We start from the raw sequence: 14765 nt of genomic DNA, 5'->3' as shown, positions 1-14765 counted from the left end.
GCTTGGCAGAATTTGGAATGATACTTGACTCAATCTGTGTTGTCTGGAGTTGATGGTGTGAGGAAACAGAAACCTACTTCCTCTCCTTGTTTAGGCTGCCCACAGATCCCAGAACTGCTGGCCTGCCAGGCTGGCTTAGGCCCACTTGTAGCACAGTATGTCTGGGACTGTGCGGGAGGCAGATTTGGACAGGAGCTTTGTAGACCCAAGTGCAAACCAGCTAATAGCCTCCAAGATGAAATTCTGGACAAGGAGGTACTTGCATCTATTTAAAGAAAAACAAACAAACAAAAAACCCCCAGCAAACTACGGCAGGGCATGGTGGTGCATGCATTTAATCCCAGCAGATCTCTGTAAAATTGAGGGTAGCCTGGTCTACATAGTAAGACCCTGTCTCAAAAATAAAGAAATGAAAATAAAAGGAGTGGCTCTTAGTATTCAGGCATCTGTACTGGTCTGTCCTTGAGGTTCTGACAGGATACACCCTCAGCTGCAGCCACTAAGAGCACCACCTGTGCACATTCACTATGTTCCCCTTTAAAACGGCCCTGCCCACCTCCCATCTTTCTCTCTATTTCTTCCTCTCTCTCTTCTCTCTCCCCCTCTCTCCTCTCTCCTGATGCTTCTGTCCCTGGAGGCTGATCTCCCCACTCCCCTTTCCCCCTTTTATGATCCCTTTCCCTAATAAAAAAACCCCACTGCTTGAACCCTATTTCATGGTGTCTTTCTCTTTCTAGCTGCTTTTCTTAATTGCAACAATGGTATTGAGTAATAAGACACACCCATGCTAGGATTTGATATGGTTAAGTCAGCACCTGGTAGTTCTGTCTCCTAATAGCATTGGCCTGTGAATATGGATCTTAGTAATGGTGTGCTTCGAGCTGGAAATTACATTCTGTGACCATTTGCTTGGGCAGCCTTAGAAGAGTACCACAGCCTGGGTGGTGTAGACTGTTCCTCCTTTCCAGAGGCCAGAAAGTCCCTAAAGATGGGCAGGACTAGTTTTCATAGTGCTGTGGCTTTTCCAGGGGAGATTCAAACAAATGTCCACCCCCCAGATAAGCCAGGAGCTGACAATAGACTGAAGCTTGATTCCATGCAAATTTAGCTTGGAGTGCCAGTGAGTTTGCTGGGTTACTTCTGGAAGAGTGAGGGATGAGTCACCAAAGCTACATTGCTGGAGCTTGGTGCCTGACTTCCCGCTGCATGGCCAATTGGAGTCTCCTATCCCCAGCAATCACTATTACTTACATAACCTTGAGGAGGTGCCTCCCGAGTCTTGTAAGTTTCAGGAGCCCTGTACCTTGTAAGTCTCTCTGGGTGTCTTAGCCTCTCTCATGTTTTAATTCCACCACCTTGGCTTCTCCCTGTTTCTTCTGCACACTCTGCTCTGATTTTCTCTTAACAAGAGTCATACTGGATCAAGGATCTATCATCTATCCCGATGACTTCTTTTGAATACCATTTAATGCCCTTCTGTGAACATATGGTCATATTCTAAGGTATTGGGGGTTAGTTAGGACTTTTAACACATGAGTTTGGAAAGGAACACAAATGAGACAACATCACATTTTGTTTTTAACTCTCCCAAATTGTTTTGGCCTACTTTAGCAAGTTAGGTCATAAATTGCTAACAAAAGGAAGACATAACACTGTGTCTTAGTTATGGTTTCTATTGCTGGGAAGAGACAGCCAAAACCAGATGGCTTCCTCTTAGTGTACCTGGCTCCCAGTCCCACAATGCTCAGCTTCCCCTCAGTACGGAGAGCACTTTACCTCTGAATGCTGGCTTCATCTCGTCTGTGACAAGCCGAGGCATCCATATCCCAGCCATGCCTGCAATCACTTCTTGTTAAACAGCCATAGGAAGCTGGGCTTTCAGTCAGATTACTAACCACTCAGGGGAAGTGTGTGTGTGTGTGTGTGTGTGTGTGTGTGTGTGTGTGTGTGTGTGTGTACACTGTAAATATGCATTACTCTCATTGGTTAATAAAGAGCTGACTGGCCTGTAGCTGGGCAGGAAGAGATTGGGTGGGAGAACCAGACTAGGAGGATGCTGGGAAGAAGAACGTGGAGTCTCAGGAGTCTCTAGCTAGACCAAAAGGAAGCAGGATGTGTACAAAATGAGGTAACAAGCCATGAGCCATGTAGCAGCAAGTAAAGGAATAGAAATGGGTTCATTTAAAATGTAAGAGCTGGTTAGGAACAAGCTTAAGCTATCAACCAGGCATTTATAGTTAGTAATAAGTCTCCATGTGGTTATTCGGGAACTGGCTGCAGGGGACAAAAAAGTCCACCTCATGGAGAGGAGGGTTCTCTGCATACACCATGGCTAGCAGAGTGTTGTTCCATGAGAGGCAAGAAGGAAGTCTGGTTCAACATGGCTCAGTAGTGGATGTTTATTCAATCTTGGAGACTCTGATACCTGGTAGTTTATTTTAGGCATATTTAAGCACAGTACAATTTGGAAAAAAACTTTCCTGGTGATAATTAACTCAATTCCGTGTGTACAATAAAGCTTAGACATGACTACGTGGCAAACGCCTTTAATCCCAGCACTTGGGAGGCAGAGGCAGGGAATATCTGTGAGTTTGAGACCAGCCTGGTCTACAAGAGCTAGTTCCAGGACAGCCTCCAAAGCCACAGAGAAACCCTGTCTCGAACCCACCCACACACACACACAAAAGAAACTCTTAGTAAAGTACTCATGACATCTTCCATAAAGATGGGTTCTATGGATTGACAAGCTCATGATGAGGGTCTGGGGGAAGAACTGGTGTGGTCTCAGTCACACAGACAGAGCAAAGGTCACCAGCCTATTAACTCTGTCAGCTGACTCTATAGTTTGCCTCTCTGTCTGTCTCTCTCTGTATCTCTTGATATCTATCTGTTATCTATGTATCTATCTATCATCTACCTACATCTATCTATCTATCTATCTATCTATCTATCTATCTATCTATCTATCTATCTATCTATCCATCCATCTATGTATCTATCTGACCTCTAAAGAAACACTGGGTGTCATTTTTTCCTCTCCTATAGGTGTTTATGACATGTAAAAAAAATAGGCCAAAGAAGGTGTTAGACCCCCAGAAAACTCAGGTATCTGGGGTCCCAGGCCACGACCTCGGTCACCCCAATCACCAGGCGGATTCGAGAGCTTTCTGCAAACTGCATGAGGCTTTATTGTTTTTTAACAAGCTAACCCCATGTTAGCTCAGGTCTTTTGTCCACCCACCATGGTGGTTGGCTACAAAAGACAGCTCCTAGGGGCTCCTGAGAGATCTTGTAGGGCAGTGTAAGGGGAGTGTTTAGGGGTACACACAGGCTCACAATTGGTGTGCCCTCCAGGCTTGGAGGGCTTGCCCTGTGTTGATTGGTCAACTGGTTGTTATGGCCCATAGGCCCTCCCAGGATGGTTACTATGCTCTGTGCGTCATTGCTGTGCGCTTGTCTGTAAAGTACACCCAGGGTCGTAAAGCATAGCGCCACCAGCTAACTTCTGATTGGTTCCTTGTCACGAGGCAGGCACCTAACCTCTAGTGACTAAGACAAGGTCATAGTGAGCACATGTTACTGTCATGGCTGCCAAAATGGGGGGCTGGTCCCTTCAAAGGGATGACTAGACATATGTAATCACCTGGTGTGAGGAGCACTGAGGAGGGGGGCAGGCCCATGCATTTGCTCCGTACAATCACTCATCTAATTCCCGACCAGCTGTTATTTCCTGTCACTTGTGATTTCTTGTAAAGTGAGAAAAATCTGACTTACAAATGGTTTTCAAACGTACTCAGATTTTTATCTCAATTTAGCAATTAATGGAGATGAATATATAAATTAATCATTCCGAGCATAATGACTCTGCTTCTTCAGTAAGTTGCAGTCAATCATCCTTTTCTAGAGTCTAATCATTTCCACAGGCTCTTGAGACACTTGCAGGTCTAAATCCCTGCCCTAGTGTCTGGAAACTGAGCTGGGCTCAGAGCTCTTCAAGAACCCCAACTTTCTCATCAGCTCTGCTCAGCTGGCTCTCCTCCATGGGGAAGGGACTCCTCACAGATTTCCTAGGGGCAAGCCTCTAACATTTCTCCAGGGAAGAAGGGGCACAGCCTGGTTCCTGCCCCAGATTCGGGCCCACCCACTGACCCCCACACATCTGTCCCTCTCTAGTCTCTTCGCTAGCCAGTATCTCTGGTATCTGCCCTCTGCTGCCTTTCCTTGGAATCAGAACACCCCACTAGGAAATTACATCAAGCAATGTGACATATTGATGCCAGTCTTCCTAGGGATCTCTAGAGGGTGGCTGTACCCGGCCCATGAGGAGGGAGCAGGGGGCCTGTTCTGTCCTGTTCTGAGATGGAGCCTGCTGACCTCAGATGGAGAAAGAGATTTTTCCAGACTCCTGTCCCATTCAGCTACGTGCCCCAACCCCATGTTTAGGGACATGGCCGGGGAGGGGGGCAAGAGTGTATACCCAGGGCCTGGCAGATGCTCTCAAGGGAAGTCTGGAGGCTGGGAAGACATTTGGGTCAGAGCAGTACTTGGGCTTGGGTGAAAATGCATGCCCCTAGCACCCATTGAGTTCTCACACTCAGAAAGAGGCTCCCGGAACCCATATTTTCTGGATAAAGACCCAGCTCTTTGTCCAAGGTCATTTAGTTAAAATGGGGATGGTATGACTATAAACCTGGGGAGCCTGCCTTCAAAATCAAAGGCAAAGAGAAATGTGGCTGCTGTGGACAGGACAGGATGTGGTAGGAGTTAATTTCTTGGTTCCCATTTGGAAGTGAATGCAGAACAGGCTGCCTGTGAGGGACACACAAATGGAATTTGAGAGGAAGGTTTCACAGAAGACAGAACACCAAGGGTTGGGGAGGTGTCTTGGTCCATTTTCATCGCTGTAACAATCCCGTAGCCCAATCCTGTAGCCCAGACTGCTGACAAAGCATGTAGATTTATCCCTCTCATGGATATGGGGTCCAAGGTGGGGCCTGCCTTACTGAGGGGGGGCTCTCGAGGGTCCCAAGGCTGCACAAGAACTTCACCTAGCAAAGGGCCTCAAAAGCCCCCACAGTCCACACCAGCTTCCACAGCAGCTGCTGAGCTGGGCCCTCAACTCCACTTTCTCCTTGTCTTGTGTTTATGATCTGTGCTATGTATGGGTTTGTGCTTTGCATAGAATCACACATCGGTCTAAAAAAAGTTCAAAACATCTAAAGAAAACATAGGCAGAGGCACAAAATTTGATCACTGGTTACGAAAAACTGTCTGCAGAAATGACATGCTTGTGCCTGTGTGGACAGATGCTGCTCGATGAGCGTCACAGGGCGTTTTGTAGCAGAAGTATTTACAGAGAGGTCTACTCATGGGCAGCTTTGTCTGGTATCCTAGAGAGCAGGTCTCTAGAAAGATGAAGCCACATCCTAAGACTTTCCACAAGACCTGGGCTATAGGCTCCTCCCTCCCAACCTCAAGGATCAATATTTTGAGCCCTATTCAGTCCTTGGGGCAATGGCTATTCCTTATATAGAGGCTAAAGGATTCCCTTCTCTTCTGCGAGCCAAACATTCATACTCCAACCCTGTTAGAGTTACTGAGTCTGTATTAAATATACCTTGTTCAAACCACTATGTAGCCTCTTTATCCTCACTGAGTTCATACTGACACGCTATCTGCCTACCAGCACGAGGTACGTGAATGGAACACAGGGCTTCAAGGTGGGATACTAGCTTTAAAACTAAGTATGGGGTTAGGAAGTGGGAACCTCTTAGTCTTTGCCCTCATCTGTAGTCTGTAAAAGATAATGGAACACATGGCCTTTGTATAGACAGAGTAAACAAGCTAAGCCACTGTATCAAAGTCACATTGCAGCTCACAGCATGTAGCTGATTCTCTCTAGGGACCCTCGGACAAGAAATTCATGATAGTGCTTCTGTCCTTTCAGAGAAGTAGGTATCTCCATCCTCTTATGTAGCTGGTTTTTCTTTTATTCTTTGGTGGTCCACCACCCAGCTCCCAGATAAATACATGTAGACTTATTCTTACTTATGAATGCCCAGCCTTAGCTTGGTTTGTTGCTAGCCAGCTTTTCCAGATTAAATTGTCCCATTCCAGGCCGGGTGCTGATGGTACACGCCTTTAATTCCAGCACTCGGGAGGCAGAGGCAGGCAGATCTTTGTGAGTTTGAGACCAACCTGGTCTACAAGAGCTAGTCCAGGACAGCTTCCAAAGCCACAGAGAAACCCTGTCTCAAAAAACCAAAAAAAAAAAAAAAGTCCCATTTCTCTTTTTAACTATGCTTTGCCTCTGGACTTTTTATCCTTTCTTTATTCTTATTTTTCTTTCCTTCTTACTCTGTCACTGGCTGTGTGGCTGGTCCCTAGTGTCCTTCTTTCCTCCTTTTCTCACTCCTCCCTCCTCTTCTCACAAATCTAGATTTCTCCTATTTATTCTCTCTGCTTGGAAGCTCCACCTGTTTCTTTCTCCTGCTTTGCTATTGGCCATTGAACTCTCTATGAGGCCAATCACGTGTTTTAGACAGGCAAATTAACACAGCTTCACAGAGTTAAACAAATGCAGCATAAAAGAATGCAACACATCTTTGCATCATTAAACAAATGTTCCACAGCATAAACAAATGTAACACATTTTAAACTAATATCCCATAATACTCTTGCTTTGCCATCTGAGACTATCTCTTCTTTATGTGGATGCAGTCCACAGGAAGAGGGAGGAACTGGAAGAGGAAGACACAGGAAGAGGTGTCCCGCGCTATTGCCTCGCCAGCAAGAACGACACAGGACATTCGGATCCTTCTGCAGTAAAGCTTTAATGCGTCTTGAGAGGAGAGCATAAGCTTACCAGAGCGGAGACCCCGAGCCAAGAATCCCGTCCCCTAATAAAGGCTGGCAGCCGCCGCCTGGGACATGTCACCCTATGATTGGCTGCAGCTCATCAGGCCTTATGACGCCACGGAATAGGCAGAGATCAAGGAATGGAAAATTACCCAGCGCCTGCGCAATAATCTTATTTACATTCAGTACCTGCAGGCGCCATCATTGTAATGGAGAATGCAGGGACGGCTCCCTACAAAGAGGGAGGAATTGGAAGAGGAAGACACAGGAGGAAGAAGGAACTGGAAGAGGAAGACACAGGAAGGAGGAGGAACTTGGAGAGGAAGATACAGGAGGAAGGAGGAACTAGAAGAGGAAGATACAGGAGGAAGGAGGAACTAGAAGAGGAAGACACAGGAAGAAGGAGGAACCGGAAGAGGAAAACACAGGAGGAAGGAGGAACTGGAAGAGGAAGACACAGGAGGAAGGAGGAACTGGAAGAGGAAGACACAGGAAGAGGGAGGAACTGGAAGAGGAAGACACAGGAAGAGGGAGGAACTGGAAGAGGAAGACACAGGAAGAGGGAGGAACTGGAAGAGGAAGACACAGGAAGAGGGAGGAACTGGAAGAGGAAGACACAGGAAGAGGGAGGAACTGGAAGAGGAAGACACAGGAAGAGGGAGGAACTGGAAGAGGAAGACACAGGAAGAGGGGGCAGCTAGTACAGGAAGACCACACACTCATGTCTTTAGACTCAGACTCAGAAATGCTGCCTGTCACCTCCATTTGCCTTCGAATGGGGGCTGAGTTGGGGTGCGCCCCATCATGTGACCATGCTGACACACTCAGCCTACTGGGCAATGGGATCTCCCACAGAGCAGCCCTGTGCCAGCCCTGCGCCAGCCCTGCTCTATCATGTGGCTGGCAGCTGGCAGTATCCTCTACCCCATTCTATCTCTTCCTCCTGTGTCACAGAGCAAGGGTCCAGGTGCACACCCCACAGACAGTTCAGTAAGAGCTTTGGCTTGGTGGGAAACCCATCATCTTGTTTTAGCATTTTAGAATTAAGACCAATACAGCTTGAAAAAAACTTTCCATGCTGAAGAGTCGGAAGTGGTGATGAGATGAATAAAACAGTCCCCTTGCATCTGCTAGGGAATACAGAGTTTTCCTCCCACGTAACAAATTAGAAACCATCTGAGACTTGAGAAAGCCGAGCTCAGGTTTCCTGAGTCTGTTTTTATATGCAGCCGTGGTGGAAAGTTTGGAAAATGATGAGTCAGTTTTGAAGAACTTCTGTGCATGAAGTAGAGAGGTGCCTGGAGGTTTTCAATGCTTATCTAGAAGACCAGCGCGGGGTGTTCAGGATTTTAGGAGAATGAGGACCCAAATCATGCCCGGAGAGTCATATAGTTCATCAGCTGTACCCTGGATCCATGTTAATGTCTGTCCACAGGTGCTGCTGGGAGATGATGAAACCTGGAAGAGGAAGGGCCTGGGGGTGTCCCTAGGTCATTGGGGTTGAAGTCTCATCCTTGGTATCTTTTACTTCCTCACTATGAAGTAAGCAGTCTTGCTCTGCCTTGTGCTCTTGGATAGTGTCTTCTGCCTCCAGCAGAAGCTTAAAAACAAGTGGTCTTCTCCGTCATGGAGTAAAGCCCACAAACCGTGAGCCAAAGCAAACCTTCTCACTTCATAAGTTTGTTATTTCAGGCATTTTGTCACAGTTACAGGAAGCCGACTGACACACCATCTACAACAAGCCAGTGTTTCAGGCACCACGCTAAGAGTTGGAAAATACTAATCTTCCTAAACCTCATAAAAATATCATGACATGAGACTGTCTTGGCCATCCAGAACTGGGGAACTGGGGGCAGAATGTGAGGGATAACGGATCTGACGCTACAACGGCCATCAGAGTGGATTTAATATTCCAAGTCAGACAATTTGGTTGCTAGAGTCCAGCAAGTGTTCTCCACTAAACACAAACTAGGAAATAGTTTAGGCTTTGCAGGTCACATGTCCCCTATCATGACCATTCAGCTATCAACAACGTGAAAATGAGGAGTGCATCTGTGTCCAGTGGAACTTCATCATTGGGGCTGGAGAGGGGGCTCAGTGGTTAAGAGTGTACACTGCTCTTGCAGAGGACCAGGGTTCAGTTCCCACTACTCTATATGGTGCCTCCCAACCATCTGTAACTTCAGTTCCTTCTGGCCTCCAGTGTCCTCCGGTACCCATGTGGTGGTGCACTTACGCAGGCAAAACCCTTATACACAGGCCATAAAAATAAATCTAAGAAACCCTTTACTATTCAACAGCAAAGTGACGAGTTCATACAAGTTTGCATCACTAAGTATCATGCTTCACCCTTTCAGTTATTTAAATATGTATGAAGTCAGTCTTAGTTCACTGTTCACACTTCCCTCCCACCCTGAGAACTTTAGGCAATTGACCTAAAAGTTTAGGCACTCTTTAATTTTTTTTTTTTTTTTTTTTAGAGATGTCTCCTAACATGGTAACATCTGAGCAACACTAGTCTCAGGTGCCACGCTGGGGGCTCTGCACCTTCCCCTGGGAAGTAAGTCCTGCTACTGTCATTCATACTAAATAACGCAACTGTGCATAACGTAAGGTGGGACAACGTCGTCATGCAGACATCAGGAAGGGAAGGTAGGTTTGGTCTCCTGGAAGTGAAGGACAGAGGGCGTCCACCACTCTGCCCAGGAAAGAGGGCGCTTACCCTGGTACTCTGGGTACCAACCCTGAGGGGGATCCCACTGCGGAGGGAGCCGTGGTTGCACAGGAGCTGCTCGTGGTGTCTCCTCACTGGGGCCTTGCGTCACCTGATCAGGTGAGTCTCCTTCCAGGGAGAACATGGTCAGCTGTGTGTGGCTGCCTGGCTGTCCAGGCTGTCCAGGCCTGGGATATGACAGCCTCGCCACTGTGCATTGCTGGGCTCTGGAACTCATGTTTCCTGGGATGGGATAGATGGAAGTGGGCGGAGGGGACCTTGCTGCTTACAGGAACCGACATCCTCTGTAGAGTGAGTATTTTTGGTTCCTGCAGGCTCTGCCATGATTGTGCATCGGCTGCTGCAGAGGGAAAGCAGCTGTCAGCACTGGGAAGATAAACCCTAACGCTATTAGAGTGACTGCTCAGTCCCAGCCCCTGGGGCTCCCTCTGAGCCCTCTGACCTCAGTTGCTGCCTCCCTAGGCTGCGATACCCAAGTACCTCAGGCTGTCTATATGGTTCAGCTTTGAGACAGCGCTGAGGCTAGAAATCCAGATTGGGTGTTGGCTGGGTCCTCTTCCTCCCAAGGCCCCAGAGAAGATTCCTTTCCTGCCTCTTTTAGGTTTTGCTGGGCTCTGGAAAGCCTTAGTAGTCCTTGGCCAATGGATGCATCCCTTAAATTCCCACCTCCCTCATCATAGAGCCTTCATCTTTATCCAGCATCTCTCATTAGGATGCTCACCTCCCCCATACAGTGTCACTTAACCACACCAGCAAAGACTCTGTTTGCAAGTGGGACCCTATGCAGGGATTCTGGCTGGGTACAAATGTGCAGAAGCCAAAGGGACACAGTGTAATTCAGTGCTCACCTCTGCACACATATTGTGTTCCACCTGCCCTTTGATATAGTCTCACTGTATTGCTGCCCTGGCTGGCCTGGAACTCACCATGTAGACCAGGCTGGCCTTGAACTCACTCACAGAGCTCCACGTGCCTCTGCCTCTCAAGGGCTGGGATTAAAGGCATGCACCACCATGTCCTGTTGGGTTGTTGGAGTTCTTTAAAATTTTTAATTAATGAATTTATTTATTTATGCATGAGAGGCCATGTTTTTGGGAGATGGTTGTCTCCTGCCACCACGTGGGTCTTGGGAATTGAATTCAGATTGTCAGACTTGCCAACAAGCACTATTCCCAGCTGGGCCACCTCCCCAGCCCACATTGTTGGATTCCTCAGGCCGAATGGTAATAAAAATTAGAGACAATGAAAGCAGCTTTATATTCATCTCAGGAGAGAGGAGAGCAGACATAAGGCAGCCTTGTCAGTTCTGGGAAGAGCACACAGCAAGGTGCAGAGGTGTCCTCAGCACCCAGGACAGCATGGAGAGTGTCTGTTTCAGCACCAGACTGTGTTGTGCCTCCTGCTCTTCCCGGTTCTGAGGTGCTTAGGATAATGATGGCAACAGCTGTTGAGTGCACACCGACGTGCCCTGTAGCTATGGGTGTGAACTGCATCACAGGCAAACTGGTCATTGTGCAGACGTTAGAGTATAAGTGTACAAGCCTGGATGTTGTACCTGGCTTACAGTGTAATTGCTTCCCCTTAGGTACACAGCTGCTCAGTACTGCACCGTCTCGACTACTGGGTGTAGTCATTGTGCAGTGGTATTCGTGTGTCCAAATGTAGAAAAAGCCCAATAAAAACAGTAAGTGACAGGAGTTCTCCACTGTAATAAGATGGGCCAGCCACCTTATAGATGGTGTGTTGACAGAAATGTCATTATGTGGTGAGTAACTATTGACAGACTTTCATAGTGTGGCTGAGGGTGTGGCTTACTTGGTAAGAGTGTTGGCCTAGCATGCATGAAGTTCTGGGTTCAGTCCCTAGCATGCATAAGCCAGTCGAGGTGCATACCTGTAATACCAGCATCAGAAGATAAAGGCAGGAGGCTCAAGGTCACCTCAGCTATGTAGCAAGTTCTAGCTGCTCAGTCTGTCTCAAAATGAAGCAATGATCCACTCTAAACTGGAAATCTCATAGACCCCATCCTTAGACAAAGGACTATTAGTAAGTAATGACTGCTGAAAGAGGGAGGTACTCTCAATACCAAGTGGTTAGCCCTGAAATAATATACATACATACAAGCAATACTATGCATATATGTATGCATATATATATATGTATGACATAATAGACAATGTGTATATAGCTATATATTATGCATACATACAAGTAACACAAAACATACACACTTATAATAAAAAGAGGCCATGAATTTGAGAGGGAGCAAACGGGGTATGGGAAAGTTTGGCAGAATTTGGAGAAAGAAGAGGAATGGGGAAATGTAATTATATTTTAATTTCTTAAAAATTGAGGTCTGTCGGGAGACAGAGGCAGGCAGATCTCTGTGAGTTCAAGGCCAGCCTGTTCTACAGAGCAAGTTCCCAGACAGGCTCCAAAGCAATATAGAAAAACCCTGTCTTAAAAAACTAAAACAAAATAAAAACATGCAGTCTGTGCCAAGAAACCAAAGTGTAGGTTGTAGAGGCAGAAGGAATAACATGCTGGGCCACTACTGGGTGAGCCAAGAGCACATGGAAATACTTAGATTAATAGAAATGGGTTAATTTTAAAGAGAGAGTTAGCCATCGAGAAGCTCTAGCCATTGGCCAACAGTTAATAATATGTCTGTGTGTGCTTATTTGGGGCTAATTGGCTGTGGGGCTAGGCAGAACAGGAACCTCCGGCCACAGCAGGTGATAGTTCAGACACATCGCTGCCAAGCTGGGCATGAGGGAGATGGCTGAGACAGACCCCAAGACCATGCAGGACATCACCTTGGTGGTAGAGACCTTCTTGCAGCAGGTGCAAGACAAGTTTCAGATCATGTCGGAGCAGATGGTTGGAAGGATAGATGACATGAGCAGACGCATTGATGACATGGAGAAAAATATCGATGGCCCCGTGACCCAGGCCAGAGTGGAAGAACTGGACGCTTGGAAACCAAGATTCCTGCTGCGCAGAAGAGTTGAAGGCCAAGTGGTGAAGGCAGAGTTTAAATGAGTTCACCAGACCTAAGATGAATGATAAATATGTCTTTTATTAGGGAAGCACTTAGACAGATAAGACTAAATAACTGCCTCCGTCTCCCTGCTCCAGAAGATGCAGTCTCTGCCCTTCCGATGCTCTCCACAACCCAAGAGAGGGTGAGCCTTATAAGGGGTCATGTCTGCACTTGAAACCACACCCCAAGGGTGTGGCCATCACTACAAGTTCACTGGCAAGGCAAGATGCCACTACAAAGTGGCTTTCTGCAACCAATGACTGTGTGTCAACAGGCTTACAAAGTGTGAATTCTTATCACAGCCTGCATAGTCTATAGAGTGCCCCCCCCCCCCCGTTCCTTACCGCTCCCCCCAGCTTCTCAACATCTTCACATCTTGGTCAGTTGTAATTGTCTTAATTATTATTAAACACTAATTTTTTATTTTTTTTTTGAGGCAGGGCTTCTCTGTGTATCTTTGGAGCCTATCCTGGCACTCGCTCTGGAGACCAGGCTGGCCTCAAACTCATAGAGATCTGCCTGCCTCTGCCTCCCGAGTGCTGGGATTAAAGGCATGCGCCACCAAAGTCCAGCTCTAAACACTAGTTTGTTTAAATTGCAAAAAATTAATCAAAAGTTTTTAACATAAATATTTTAAAAAATCCCAAACAACAAATTCAAAACAAAAAACAACAACAAAAGCTAAAGGATTAATGGAATAAACAAATGGGCTTCAGAATGACTAAGCCATAAAGCAGTCATTTGGGAGTGTGTAATAATAGCTCTAGAAGCTTCTGGGAATGCAGGTCAAGGTGGGGATGGTCTGTAGAAATGAAGATACTGCCATGCAGACACTTCAGAGTCTAACCCATCTTCTTAGAGTCAGAAAAACCTTGTGCCAGGCCCTGGTCATGCTTGTTGTGAGTATCCTTTGTCAGATACATCTCCAGGATTAAGATGGGGTTTGTGCTCCATTTGGATGGTCCCACGGTTTCCAGAGAGCCTCATCAACTGCTGTTTGGACAAGATGGTTTGGCAGAGCTGTAAACGGAGGTGGGAGGAAGGGACTGTCGTGTCAACACCCATGGGCTTCTCTTTGCAAGTAGAATAGTATTCAGGAAGACATAAGTGCCTCTCTGGACACATCACGGAGAGTAGAAGAGAGGTGACCCAGGTGGAGAGCTGGGCCACCCTACTGACTGACTCTATGGCTACCATGTCTGCCTCTCCTGCCTTAGAAGAATACCTGGTACTTGGAGAGAGAAGGCTCCTGCCTCACTAATTCCTCTTGGTAGGACTTGCAGGAGAGGCTAAGAATAGTCAACTGGAGAAAGACATCCTAGCCGGAGCAGGGGAGGTACTAAAAATAGAGCTTCCCAAATACCTCCAAGAGCAAATAAATGAACAAATTGGCTATAATTGGCCAGAAACAAATGTAGCCACTTCTGCTGAGCTTTCTTTTTCCTTTGATTGTCCCCTAGAGCTGCAACAAACACAAACATGTATTTTGATCTACAGACTCTTTCATTAATTAAAAAAACAAATCAGCTTCTAGACCTCCAACTGTGTGTGAAGTAATTGATGTAACACCAGTATGGAGGCTGGAGGTAGCTTCTGTTAGACTCACCCAGGGAAAACTTTCTGTTCTAGAAAAATCCCTAGACTCCGCTGGGAGCACAGCCTGTGATGCTTAGCTTTTGATTAGCTTGGTACAATCCAGACTCACCTAGAAAGAGAGGTTAGTCTGTGGGATTTTTCTGAGCGGGGGATGTCTTGATTTCAAACCACTGCCCCGAGCCCAGACAAATACAAATGTAGGATTTGCCTGCCAGAGGAAACCTACATGAGTCCTGTATTCACTGAAGCTAGAGGACAGTCTCCTATGACTCAGTTTCAGAAACGAAACAGATATCATACTAGAACCAAGATTTATTTGGGCTTATGGCTTTAGGCGTCATTCAAGCCACCGTGGCAGGAAGTCATAGTGGACAGGAAAGAGCTGCAGAGAGTGGAGGAGAAATGGGAGTGAGGGGCGGGGGGCTGGGACATAAGGATCCAGAGTCTCAAAATACTCTACAGAGTATGCCCCCAAAGACCTACTTTCTCCTACTGTCTACACCAGTACCTTTGTGGGCACAGATCATGTCAGAG

At 46.8% G+C, this 14765-nt stretch overlaps 1 pseudogene; it reads left to right on the top strand.

Moving 5' to 3' along the window:
- Positions 1–12370: 12370 nt before the first annotated feature.
- Positions 12371–12603, top strand: LOC100757870 (annotated as a pseudogene).
- Positions 12604–14765: the final 2162 nt, after the last annotated feature.

Source organism: Cricetulus griseus, chromosome 2 (assembly GCF_003668045.3).
Source record: "Cricetulus griseus strain 17A/GY chromosome 2, alternate assembly CriGri-PICRH-1.0, whole genome shotgun sequence".
NCBI classification, from domain to species: Eukaryota; Metazoa; Chordata; class Mammalia; order Rodentia; family Cricetidae; genus Cricetulus; species Cricetulus griseus.
This window is presented reverse-complemented; position numbering and strand designations above follow the sequence as displayed.